This window comes from Phoxinus phoxinus, assembly GCF_949152265.1.
Source record: "Phoxinus phoxinus genome assembly, chromosome: 2".
Classification (NCBI taxonomy): domain Eukaryota; kingdom Metazoa; phylum Chordata; class Actinopteri; order Cypriniformes; family Leuciscidae; genus Phoxinus; species Phoxinus phoxinus.
The window spans coordinates 13399776-13410353 of NC_136877.1; the positions used below are offsets into that span (position 1 = coordinate 13399776).

At 35.7% G+C, this 10578-nt stretch overlaps 1 long non-coding RNA gene across 1 annotated transcript; it reads left to right on the forward strand.

Moving 5' to 3' along the window:
* Positions 1–491: 491 nt before the first annotated feature.
* LOC306986244 lies at positions 492–1284 on the forward strand. The gene is made up of 3 exons (XR_013794945.1): positions 492–533; positions 794–902; positions 1244–1284. It is a non-coding gene; the product is annotated as an uncharacterized lncRNA (long non-coding RNA).
* Positions 1285–10578: the final 9294 nt, after the last annotated feature.

The following is a 10578-nucleotide window of genomic DNA, read 5'->3' on the forward strand; positions in this document are numbered from 1 at the left end:
TTGTAACTGGTTTATTGGCTTTTATTTTATCGGTGATATTTTATAATGGTTTATTTCGTGCCGAGCGCACCCGTTAACCAGGATAAAGTGCAGTGACGTTACTCGTGTTTTTGGAGCAGTTTAGCAGCTAACGTTAATGGCTTCAAACAAAAGCTACCTGATGAATCGTCGAGAAAAGGAAAGGCCATTTAAGACTTTATTTAACGTTAAAAGGCTTGAAGACGTTACAGCTGGATCAAGGACAACACATTTTCTGCCAAATGAGGTACGTTAATGTTGTGTTTACGTTAGACTTTTTATTGTCTTGTTTTTGTTTTAGAGGACACACAGACATTATACACACACACGACACATATTATATGACTTTAAACCCCTAATAATGACCTTGACAGATTAATTTACATTTAACATGACTGCTATTATACTTTATTATAGTTTGTTTCATAGTTTCTGTTGTTTTCTTATCTATTGACAGAACTTTCCTGATGTAAGTTACTGTGCATCCCAAGCACCACCCTGCATGCTCCTTATGGGTTTGTATTTTGTTTTAATTGTATTTTTTAATTATTAATCATTATGAGTACTCAATATTGGCAAAACACATTTACATTTAAAGTCTGAGGAAAAATGTTTATAGAAAAAGTTGGTTGCTGAATACCCCCTTCAAAGATATTTATGCTTATAGGTCAGTAGAAAAACATTGTAAAAGGAAGATTTAAACAACTGTTTTTGGAGCAGTTTTCTGAAGTGATCGTGTTATGTTTTTCATTTAGTAATATCTTATTTGTTTAAGGTGATGGGCTTTCAGGATTGCTGTCATTCAATAAGTTATTATTGACCACATCTCCTACCCTATTGAGGCAGTGAGCTACAAAATGGCACTTATCCTGGAGTTCATAAAGGTAAGCAACACATTTTTAATGAAATTATTTATAGAGCATGTTGTTGTCACTGTTTATATAATTGAAAATAATGAAACATATAAGGTATAGTTGAGCAGACAAGCTAACATAACATGCAATTGGAGTCCACTGAAAACAGAAGTCTTAGCATTTATACAGTGTTTGAATATGAAAGAATTAGGGATGGCAGTTGATAATTTAACGAACGTAAAATACTGTACGATTGTTTTTCAACCTCAACCTGGTCTGCATGATACTTTGTAGTTCAATTTCCTTCATTTAATTTCATGTGTAGCTAAAAACATAATTTTATTTTCTTCATATGCAACTTTCCTGTGCAGAAATCCTGAATGAAGGTCGAAAAGGCTGAGATGAAGGAAACGTCTACACATTCCTCCAAGACTGCTGAAGTTCCTGTATGAACAACTGAAATGTAAAGTTTAAAGGAATAGTTCACTTTGAAATTAAATTTTGGTGTGTTTTAGCTTACCTGAAGTGCATCCAAGATGTCGGTGTCTTTGCCTCCGCAGTACTTTCAATTTTGATATTTTTAGGTCAAACTGTTCTTGTCAGTCATATAATGCAGGTTTATAGGCACTGTCTCCAAAAGCATGCAGCGATGTCTCTAATAGCATGCAGAGAAAAGTCCAAATTAAAAAATTCCCCATCGTAAGTGCACATTGATGACACGAAACAAGCGGTTTGTGTGATAAAACGAACAGTATTTATATCATTTTTATCTCTTTTACACAACCACGTCCAGGTGATCTGTTTACTTAGTCTGCGCAAGCGATGTTAAGCGCCGGAATGCTCCGAAGTGATCTCCCGGATGAGTTCGCGCGAGCTTACGTAAATCTTTTTTTTTTTTTTACATCGGTTTAAACATCCCGGATAAGCGCAAACTAGTACCATTTCTATTAGCCGTCCTACCTACAATCTCTGTTCTGTGCATAGGTTCTGGTGTAAACGCACACGAGAGATCACTTCCAGAGCCTTCCGGCGCTTGCGCAGACTAAGTAAACAGATCGGATGGACGTGGTTGTGTAAAAGAGATAAAAACGATATAAATACTGTTCGTTTCATCACACAAACCGCTTGTTTTGTGTCTTAGGCCGTCAATGTGCACTTGCGATGGGGTATTTTTTAATTTGGACTTTTCTCTGCATGCTATTAGAGACATCGCTGCATGCTTTTGGAGACAGTACCTATATACCTGCATTATATGACTGACAGACAAGAACGGTTTGACCTAAAAATATAAAAATTTTAACTACTGCGGAGACAAAGACACCTACATCTTGGATGCACTTCAGGTAAGCTAAAACATACAAATATTTAATTTCAAAGTGAACTATCCCTTTAAGCTTTTGTCAAATCTCAAAATGGACCTTTAACTGAACATACCGAAGAAGGAAAGTTTTTCACGCAAGTTGTTCACTCCAAAATTAAAATAATGTAATTTATTACTCACCCTCCTGATGTTCCAACCCTGCAAGACTTTAGTTTATCTTCAGAACAAAAATGAAGATTTTTTTAATGAAATCTGAGAGCTTTCTCTTCCTCTGTTGACAGCTTACGCAACTACCACTTTCAAGCTCAAGAAAGGTAGTAAAGACATCATTAAAGTAACACGCTGTCCTAACCAGATGCGATAAGATTCTAGCAACAAGCTGTTTTTCTGTCCACACCAAATGCGTCGTGACCATGTAAAGCGAAATGCGTCGTGACCATGTAAAGTGAAATGCGTCGTGACCATGTAAAGTGAAATGCGTCGTGACCATGTAAAGCGACAAAAACAGTTAAAAACCACAGCCAATCAGAACAGTGTGTGGACAGGTTCTTTTGGCAAGTGCACAGCAGTCAAAGTACATAATCAAATGAATAAATATTACACCATTTAAACAACTGAGTGACTGAAACAATCTTTGTCATAGAATACACTTGTTTGTTCACAATGAGTTGACAGTTTTTTTTTTTTTTTCTGTGTTCCAGCTGCAATGTCGCAGAAAAATAGAAACCGTTTCTAAAATCGAATCGTCACGTGTCACTGGTTAGGACAAAAACTCTGATTGACATGGAAAATATACCTTTTATCGTGTGTTGCATGTAGTTAGAACACGGTGTAATCTATTTATTTTCATTGGTTTAACCCCCCCAAAAAAGCGATGCAAATGCTTTGTGTGTGGAAAAACAAAACAAATTGTCTTTTGTCACAATATTTTGATACATTCACATGAGCATCTCAGTGGCTTGTGTTCTCACCCCCCATGCATTCTTACCCTGCTGGGTCAGCAGCACGCATGTATTGTGGCGCTCTTGTGATCGCGTGTCAGCGATCTATATTTTGTGAGAAAAGATGTTTTTTTTTTTTTTTTCCACACAAAACATTTGTGCCACTTCATAAATTTGAGGTTAAACCACTGGAGTCACATGGATTACATTTATGTCTGTATACCTTTCTGAACCTTGAAATTGGTAGTTGCGTAAGATGTCAATGGAGGGACAGAAATATCTCAGATTTCCTCAAAAAGATCTTAATTTTTGTTATGGAGACGAATGGAAGTCTTGTGGGGTGTGGAACAACATGAGCGTGAGTAATTAATGAGAATTACAATTTTTTGGTGAACTAACACTAAGGAATATGGTGTTCTCTTACAGAAAAATGGCATTAACACTAACATTTCACTCTACTATTGACTAAGTCTAAAGCTATTTTTAATGATAAAAGCAGCAGACCTGTATTCGTATTCCTTTTGTTTTTGTTTCTTTCTGTATTGTATTTGAAAATGTTTTGAATCTTGACTTTCACAGTTTTTTTTTCAAAGAATTTTGTGAGCTATTTGGTGCAACACCAATATTGTGCAAGTACCTGCTCATGTTTTCTTTTTTTAATTGTCTCTTGTTTGTTTAATGTCTAAACTTATTCCACAATACAAGCACTTTTTAATGGGTCTTTGTACATTGTTTCATTTGTCATATATATGTATATATCTTTACTCATTGAATGCATTTAAGAATGTTTACATGAATATTTGTACAAAAATAAACCATGTTCAATTTGTATATATGGTTCTTGAATTATTTGCTACCAAAATATATGCTATAAAATTTCTATAAATATAGAAATTTCTGTATAAGGATTATCCATTAATAGTACAGAAAATGTACTGTTAATATACAGAATTTTCCGTTTTAGAGGTGAAGGAACTGTCCGTAATTTAACGGAAAATGTCCTGGTAATTTTCTGCCAGTACATTATCCGTTTTTTTACGGAATAATTTTTTACAGTGTGGTTCTTCTGGGACTTGGATGAAGGAACTAAAAAAAGGCTTCGGTATTCATTTGTACATCCAATTATTGAGCAATTATTATGCTTCACTCGCTCAAAAGCCATGATAAATCTCGTAGACAAACTAAAATCGTGCGCACGCGTTCCTACTTCCTAGCTAATTTTCTCATGAACGGGAAATATTCTCTGGGCGGGCAAAGCGGAGAAAGGGGAGGTAACATTTATTCTTATGACGTCATAAGGAGGAGATTCAAGATCAGCCCGATTGAGCTTCCACTTTCTCAAAGGCAGAGAAAGATAGCAAAAACTCAATTTACACCGCTTGAAATTTCTAGAAACTTGGGGACCATATACAGGCAAGGGGAACTCATATTAATGTTAAAACACATCAGAAAGTGAAAATTTCATGTCATGGGACCTTTAAGTGATTCTTAAATGTCTAAAACCTAAAATAACCATTATGTGGTTGAAAACACTGAATAGTTGTGACATATGACAAGCACTGAGCGCGTATGTCTCTGGCTCAGCGCCAGCCAACGCTCCAAAGCACGTTTGAATTTACCAGTTGATCATGTGATGCACTGACCGTTCTAATCACACCGGTGTGATCGTACGCTCCAGGGACCAGCCAAGACTGATCACACCGGTGTGATTATACATGTGAAAGGGTTAAAATATAAGGGCTTTCCTCGCATAGAGAGGCAGCACCTATCGGGGCAATCTTTCTTTTGTGCTTGTTTTAAGAGCGATAGCGTCATAACATGATGACAGGAATTAAAAGCTTCATTGGAAAACATAAAAAGAAGGTTCCAATGTAGATATGACATGACGAAAATTACGTTCAGTATGGCCATATGAATGTCAAAGTATGAACGGGCAAAATGACCGCTATGATCGTTCTAGTAGTTTTGGAATTCCGATAGTTCTAGTGTTAAACAACAGAACAACACATAAACAAAACATAACGTAAATGTCCAGGGGGCTGTTCCATAAAAGATGCTAAGAAAAGCGGGGATTAAACTCCAAAACCCGACTTGAATAAACCTAACAAATAAGTTGGGGCTAAAGCGGTTTCATAAAAGGTAATTCAAGTTCACGCAATCCCACTAATTTGATCCAGGTTTATCTAGTCTAGATAACTGCGTGTGCACGCGTTTCTTAAGCAGCCCTGGAGATCGATCATAGATCAAATCGATCCACCACCAAACTGCATATATTTTGTGCTGTTTTATGTGTTTGAGACATGGTGTTTGCTAAACTTACATTTCACAGGAATATTCTCCATCTGAAAATCTTAGAAAGTCGTGCAAATAGTTACATTTTGCTGTAATCTTCACATTGAACGAGCGCTGCTGCGCGCATGCGCGACAAATAGGAGCGCAATAATTCTGACTAATATACATTTTGCTTAATTAATAGGCTATGCGATATTTTATAACACCAGAAATATCTTCTGATTAAAATAATGTATCTTTAGGATGTTGGATCAGTTGCAGTGAACTTATATCTCATTACACTCATTTTATACTTATAATAAAACAATTGAACAGAAATAGGCCTAATTCAGGGAATTATTATTTTTTAAGAAACCAAATATAATAAAGATACAAAATATAGTTTTGGGTTTAGGACCTAAGCTTCTTAAAAAAGATGACTTATACTTATTTAATTAGAATGCTAGGAATTACAGCTTTTAAAGCAATCTTTTTTTTTTTTTTGGAGAAAGCAATAAGGTTTGGTTAGATTTAGTTTATACAGTTTATTATGGAGAGGATAACATGAAATTAAGAGCAAAATTATACATTTTGAAAAGATATGTGCAACTCTAAAATCAAAGAATATTCCATAAAATAAAGGAATACATTAGCCTATAACTAAATAACCTTCCCTCCCTTAATTCTAGTTATTTGTTATTTTATTTATTTACTTATTTAATATTTGATATTTAAATAATATTACTTTAATAACTTATTATGAATTATGTGTCATTATAAGAGTTTGATATAAATATGTGAATGTTTGATTTTGGTCATATGTAAAAGTGTCTAACTATGTACTTAATGGTTGTTGTTCTAATTGTTTTTATGTGTTGGTGGGTATTATCACAAAAGAAAAAAGTAGAAGGAAAAATAAGATTTATTGGGGGGAAATATTATGTCTTTAAAGGAACTGTCCATTTGTATAATTGTGAAATGTATTTGAATTGAAAGACATAATAAAGTACATAAAATATAAATGCTAAAATATTGGTTGTTGGACATTAGATGTGCCTTATTTAGAATTTTAAACCCACAATTTAGTGTATTTTTATGATATAAATAACTGTAAAGGGACTATTGTAATGGGGTAAATCAAGTGTAGGTTAATATAGCAATTACTAAGCTCAGATTCATCTTACCAGTTTAAATGTATACTGTGCTTTTGTAATTATTTATTTTAAATGTTCTGTTTCATACATTTTTAAAACTATCTAATTAAATCACAAAACATTCAGCCAGTAAGAAAATAAAACCTGTAGGATATATATGTATATATATATATATATATATATATATATATTTATATTTATATATGTATATAAACCCTGACATATATATGTTTGTAGGTCTATATTGTCTAATTTATCATTGTAGCCTTATTTAAGTTGATTTTCTTTACTGTATATTTATTTTTGGACTTATAGTGGTTAATAAAGTCAAATAATGGTATGAGAGATTGTCAGTCATTGTGTTCCTATTGGTCAGTGTTAGAGGATCTGTGTGGTCAGTGTTAGAGGATCTGTGCAACAACTGAGGCTTAGCCTGACAGTTAGCCTGCCCTGGACCAGGCTAGTTTCCCAGCATAAGTTGCCAGGGTAACTGAGTTTTAACTATTTTAAGTTTGCTTTATGAAACAGAATCAACCGACAATAAGTCTGACTAACCAAAATAAGTCTGGCTTGTATTCTAATCTTGTTTTATGGAACAGCCCCCTGGCCTGGTTCTCTCTCGTCCTTCACTGTCGTCGCTCTTCCTTTTATGCTTTCGATGCTCCTCCATGAGAGATACAAGACCAGTGCAGCTCGCAGGTGTCGCTCATTATCATTCACGCCAGTGGCCTCACGCCGCTCTCTCTCGGTTTTTGGCCCCGTCCTGCTTGCCACAATATTGTTTTATGTGAAGAGTGGCAGTTTTCAAAAGCCTTTTGAACAAATATCCATATGGGTTATTTGGCCTTTTTTCAGTGACTTAAAATATATATTTTTTTATGATTTATTTTTTACAAACCACGCATTTTCTCAAAACTTACAACATTTGACATACATGCTCCTCAAATATTATTGTAGCAGAGCTTGTGCTAAATACAGTGCAATCAGACGTTAGCCATAACAATGTTATAAGTAACAGAAATAAGCACAAATGTCAGGGCATGTAAAACCACCACCAGGGCCCAAAAAACACCTCAGACCCCAGAGGGTTAAAACAAGATTGGACACCCCTGACTCACACGTAGAACAATGACACTGCTGTCTGCCACATTTATTGAGTGTTGTCAATCAAATGGGAAACGATTAATCTGCTGCCCTTCGTCATGAGAGAGATTGAAAACCAAATCGACTTCTCCCCTGGATTTCTGGACAGGAGAAACTGCCGCGTCGGCAGAACCCAAGGGCATCGCGTGTTCATTTGAATGCAATCCTTCCCCCATCTGCCTTTACTCATGGTCAGTCTCTGTCACATTTCTTACTGCTCTCTTGCTCCTCTGTGATTTCAAGGCTTCATTAAGCTGATGGTGCTGATGGTGCACAGTGACTCTGCCAAACCATCATACACACACACACGTTTGTTTCACTATATTAGTGAGGACATTGTATAGACTTCCATTGATTTTATATCAGGTTAATGGTTTTTCCTAAGGCCTAACCAACACCTACCCTAAAACTTACCCTCACAGAAACATGCAAAACACTAGATTTAAATAAAAACAAGTTTTAGCCGATTTATAAGCCTTTTTAACTAGTGAAAAATAGAAAAATGTCCTCACTGGTTGGTAATATTTCACTATATAAGTGAGGGCATTTCTGCCCTACAAAGGCAAAAGACCCTAACGCGCTAGAGTGTGGAACTGAGAAAAATAACTTTAAAGATTTTTAGTTGTCCCGCCATATTAATTTTAGTTAGGACACTGGAAATCTGGCAAATAATGTTTCATTAAAGAAAGTTTGAGAGGAGCACGTTCAAATAATCAATCCAATTAACTTGTCATCAACAATCATCATGTCTATCCCATCATGAAAGGAAGCATATATATGCACTCAGTCAACTGACCAATATTCCTTGACAGTTTTTCAGCATCCCTCCACCACCCTAACACCTCACTCTTGACTTGTTCGTTCCACAGCCAGGAATATGGACAGCAAGGAATAGCCCTCTCCTCGGACAGCACGCCAAATATGTATACCATTTATTCTATCTGATTTATTTGTAAGTGTGAACTCTTGAATTAGATGTTTTAGTAATGAAAATTATCTACATAAAAAAAATCTTGAGCTCAAACTTGCCTCTTGACCACTATTTTAAAGTTACTGTACTCTGCATTTGTTTTGTCAGCAAAAAAGTGAGAAGTCATGCCAAGGCAAAAGGCGGTAACTTCCACATTATCAATATCTGGTTGCTGATCACCATTAACAAAATCATTATAGTAACACCTGTATACAATCTAATGATCATGGCATTTATTTTGAATGATTTACAATTACTTATAGCCATCTACGTATTAATATCCTGTCCTTTGGTTGCAATTCTGATGGCATTATTAATACATTAAACGTGACAAAATACCTCCATAGCGGTAAAGAGTATCTTCAATTGGTAAGACATAAGACTTGCTAAGCGCGTGTTCAAAATGATTACGATAAAACAGAACCTCGCGCACATTCGACCCAGGAAATGGTTTATAGTGGTGGATCTGAAAGACCATACACGTTCACATTGAGATAGCCCCTTTATCACAGGCGCTTTCTGAGATTCGTGTTCGAAGGTATCACGCTCCTTGTACGTTCACTGCCAGCTAGATGCATCAGTGTTTCAACCAGGTACTGTACCTGAACTGTGTGAGGCGGGGCTTTAGTTCTCTGTTTTATTCACCTGCTACGGGATGTGTAACATTTTTCATTTATGCGTGGTTTGTGAAAATAACACAAAAAAAAATATCACTGAAATAAGATCATGAAACCCAAACTGATTATTTCTTCACAAGACTTTTGAAAATTATATCATGTAGCCTAGAATATTTGCTCCAAAACTATGTGAAAATCACCCTGACTACTCATTCAGATAAGACAATATATTGATTCTAAAATTTGTAAGACATGTCTTGAGTAAGAAAGCTTTATGCGAGTAGGCATAAACCACCCATGAATATTGAGTGTTTCACACCTGAGAAAGACAAAGACCCTCCCATAATGGCCCTATAAGGGACTATCAGGTCCTATGAGGAACCTCGCACAAAGAATGAGGAGATTTAAAAAAGAATGGCTTTTTGATTGTTTGGATTTATTTACAACACAACATAATCCAAAGATACACAACAAATGACAAAAAAAGCACATTATTTAACACACTGAACTAAAGACTTAACCAGTCACACACCTTTATGCCATTCCTGAAATATAGTACATACCTGTCATTTCCAAGGTGTTTGTTTTTTCACTTTACCTCCTCATGCTCATGTTAAAGTCAGCAGGACTCATCAGTGGGCCATTTGGTCCCTAAAAAAAATACCTGTGAACATGTTGATATCAAGAGAAACTAGGGCTGCACGATTTTGGGAATACATTTTAGATTGGTTCTGTTTAAAACATTTTTTTTTAATTTACAAAATACACACACAAATATATATAAACCAGGTTTGTTGTGCCTTGTAGGCATATACGTGCAGGGCTGCATAAAATAATAATAACATGTATAGCAGGCATCGTTAAAAAGGAACACTTCAGTAACACTACACTAGAGAAAAATATATTGATTATCATATGTTACTTCAAATGTTTACAATCACTATGACGTTATGAAATGAGATTGGAGTAAAAACATGAAGCCTAATGTTTGGTGCGTTTTGCTTTTCAAACGCACAGCACGACTGACTCAAACTCACAGCACGTGCAGAGAACATTACTGAAGCATCGAGCAACAGTTCAACTGCAATGTGAAGTTTATGCAACAATAACACTACGTCAGATTGTGCCAGTTATCTTGCAGAACGTACATGTTCACATGTTCATGTTGAGAAAAATGAGAATATCCACATGCTTGGGTGAAAGATGGCTCCTCAGTCTGATAACAATAAGGCCGGGTGCAGACAAAATGTGCTCCGCCGACAGACGTTGCCGGGACACTCTGATAAGCG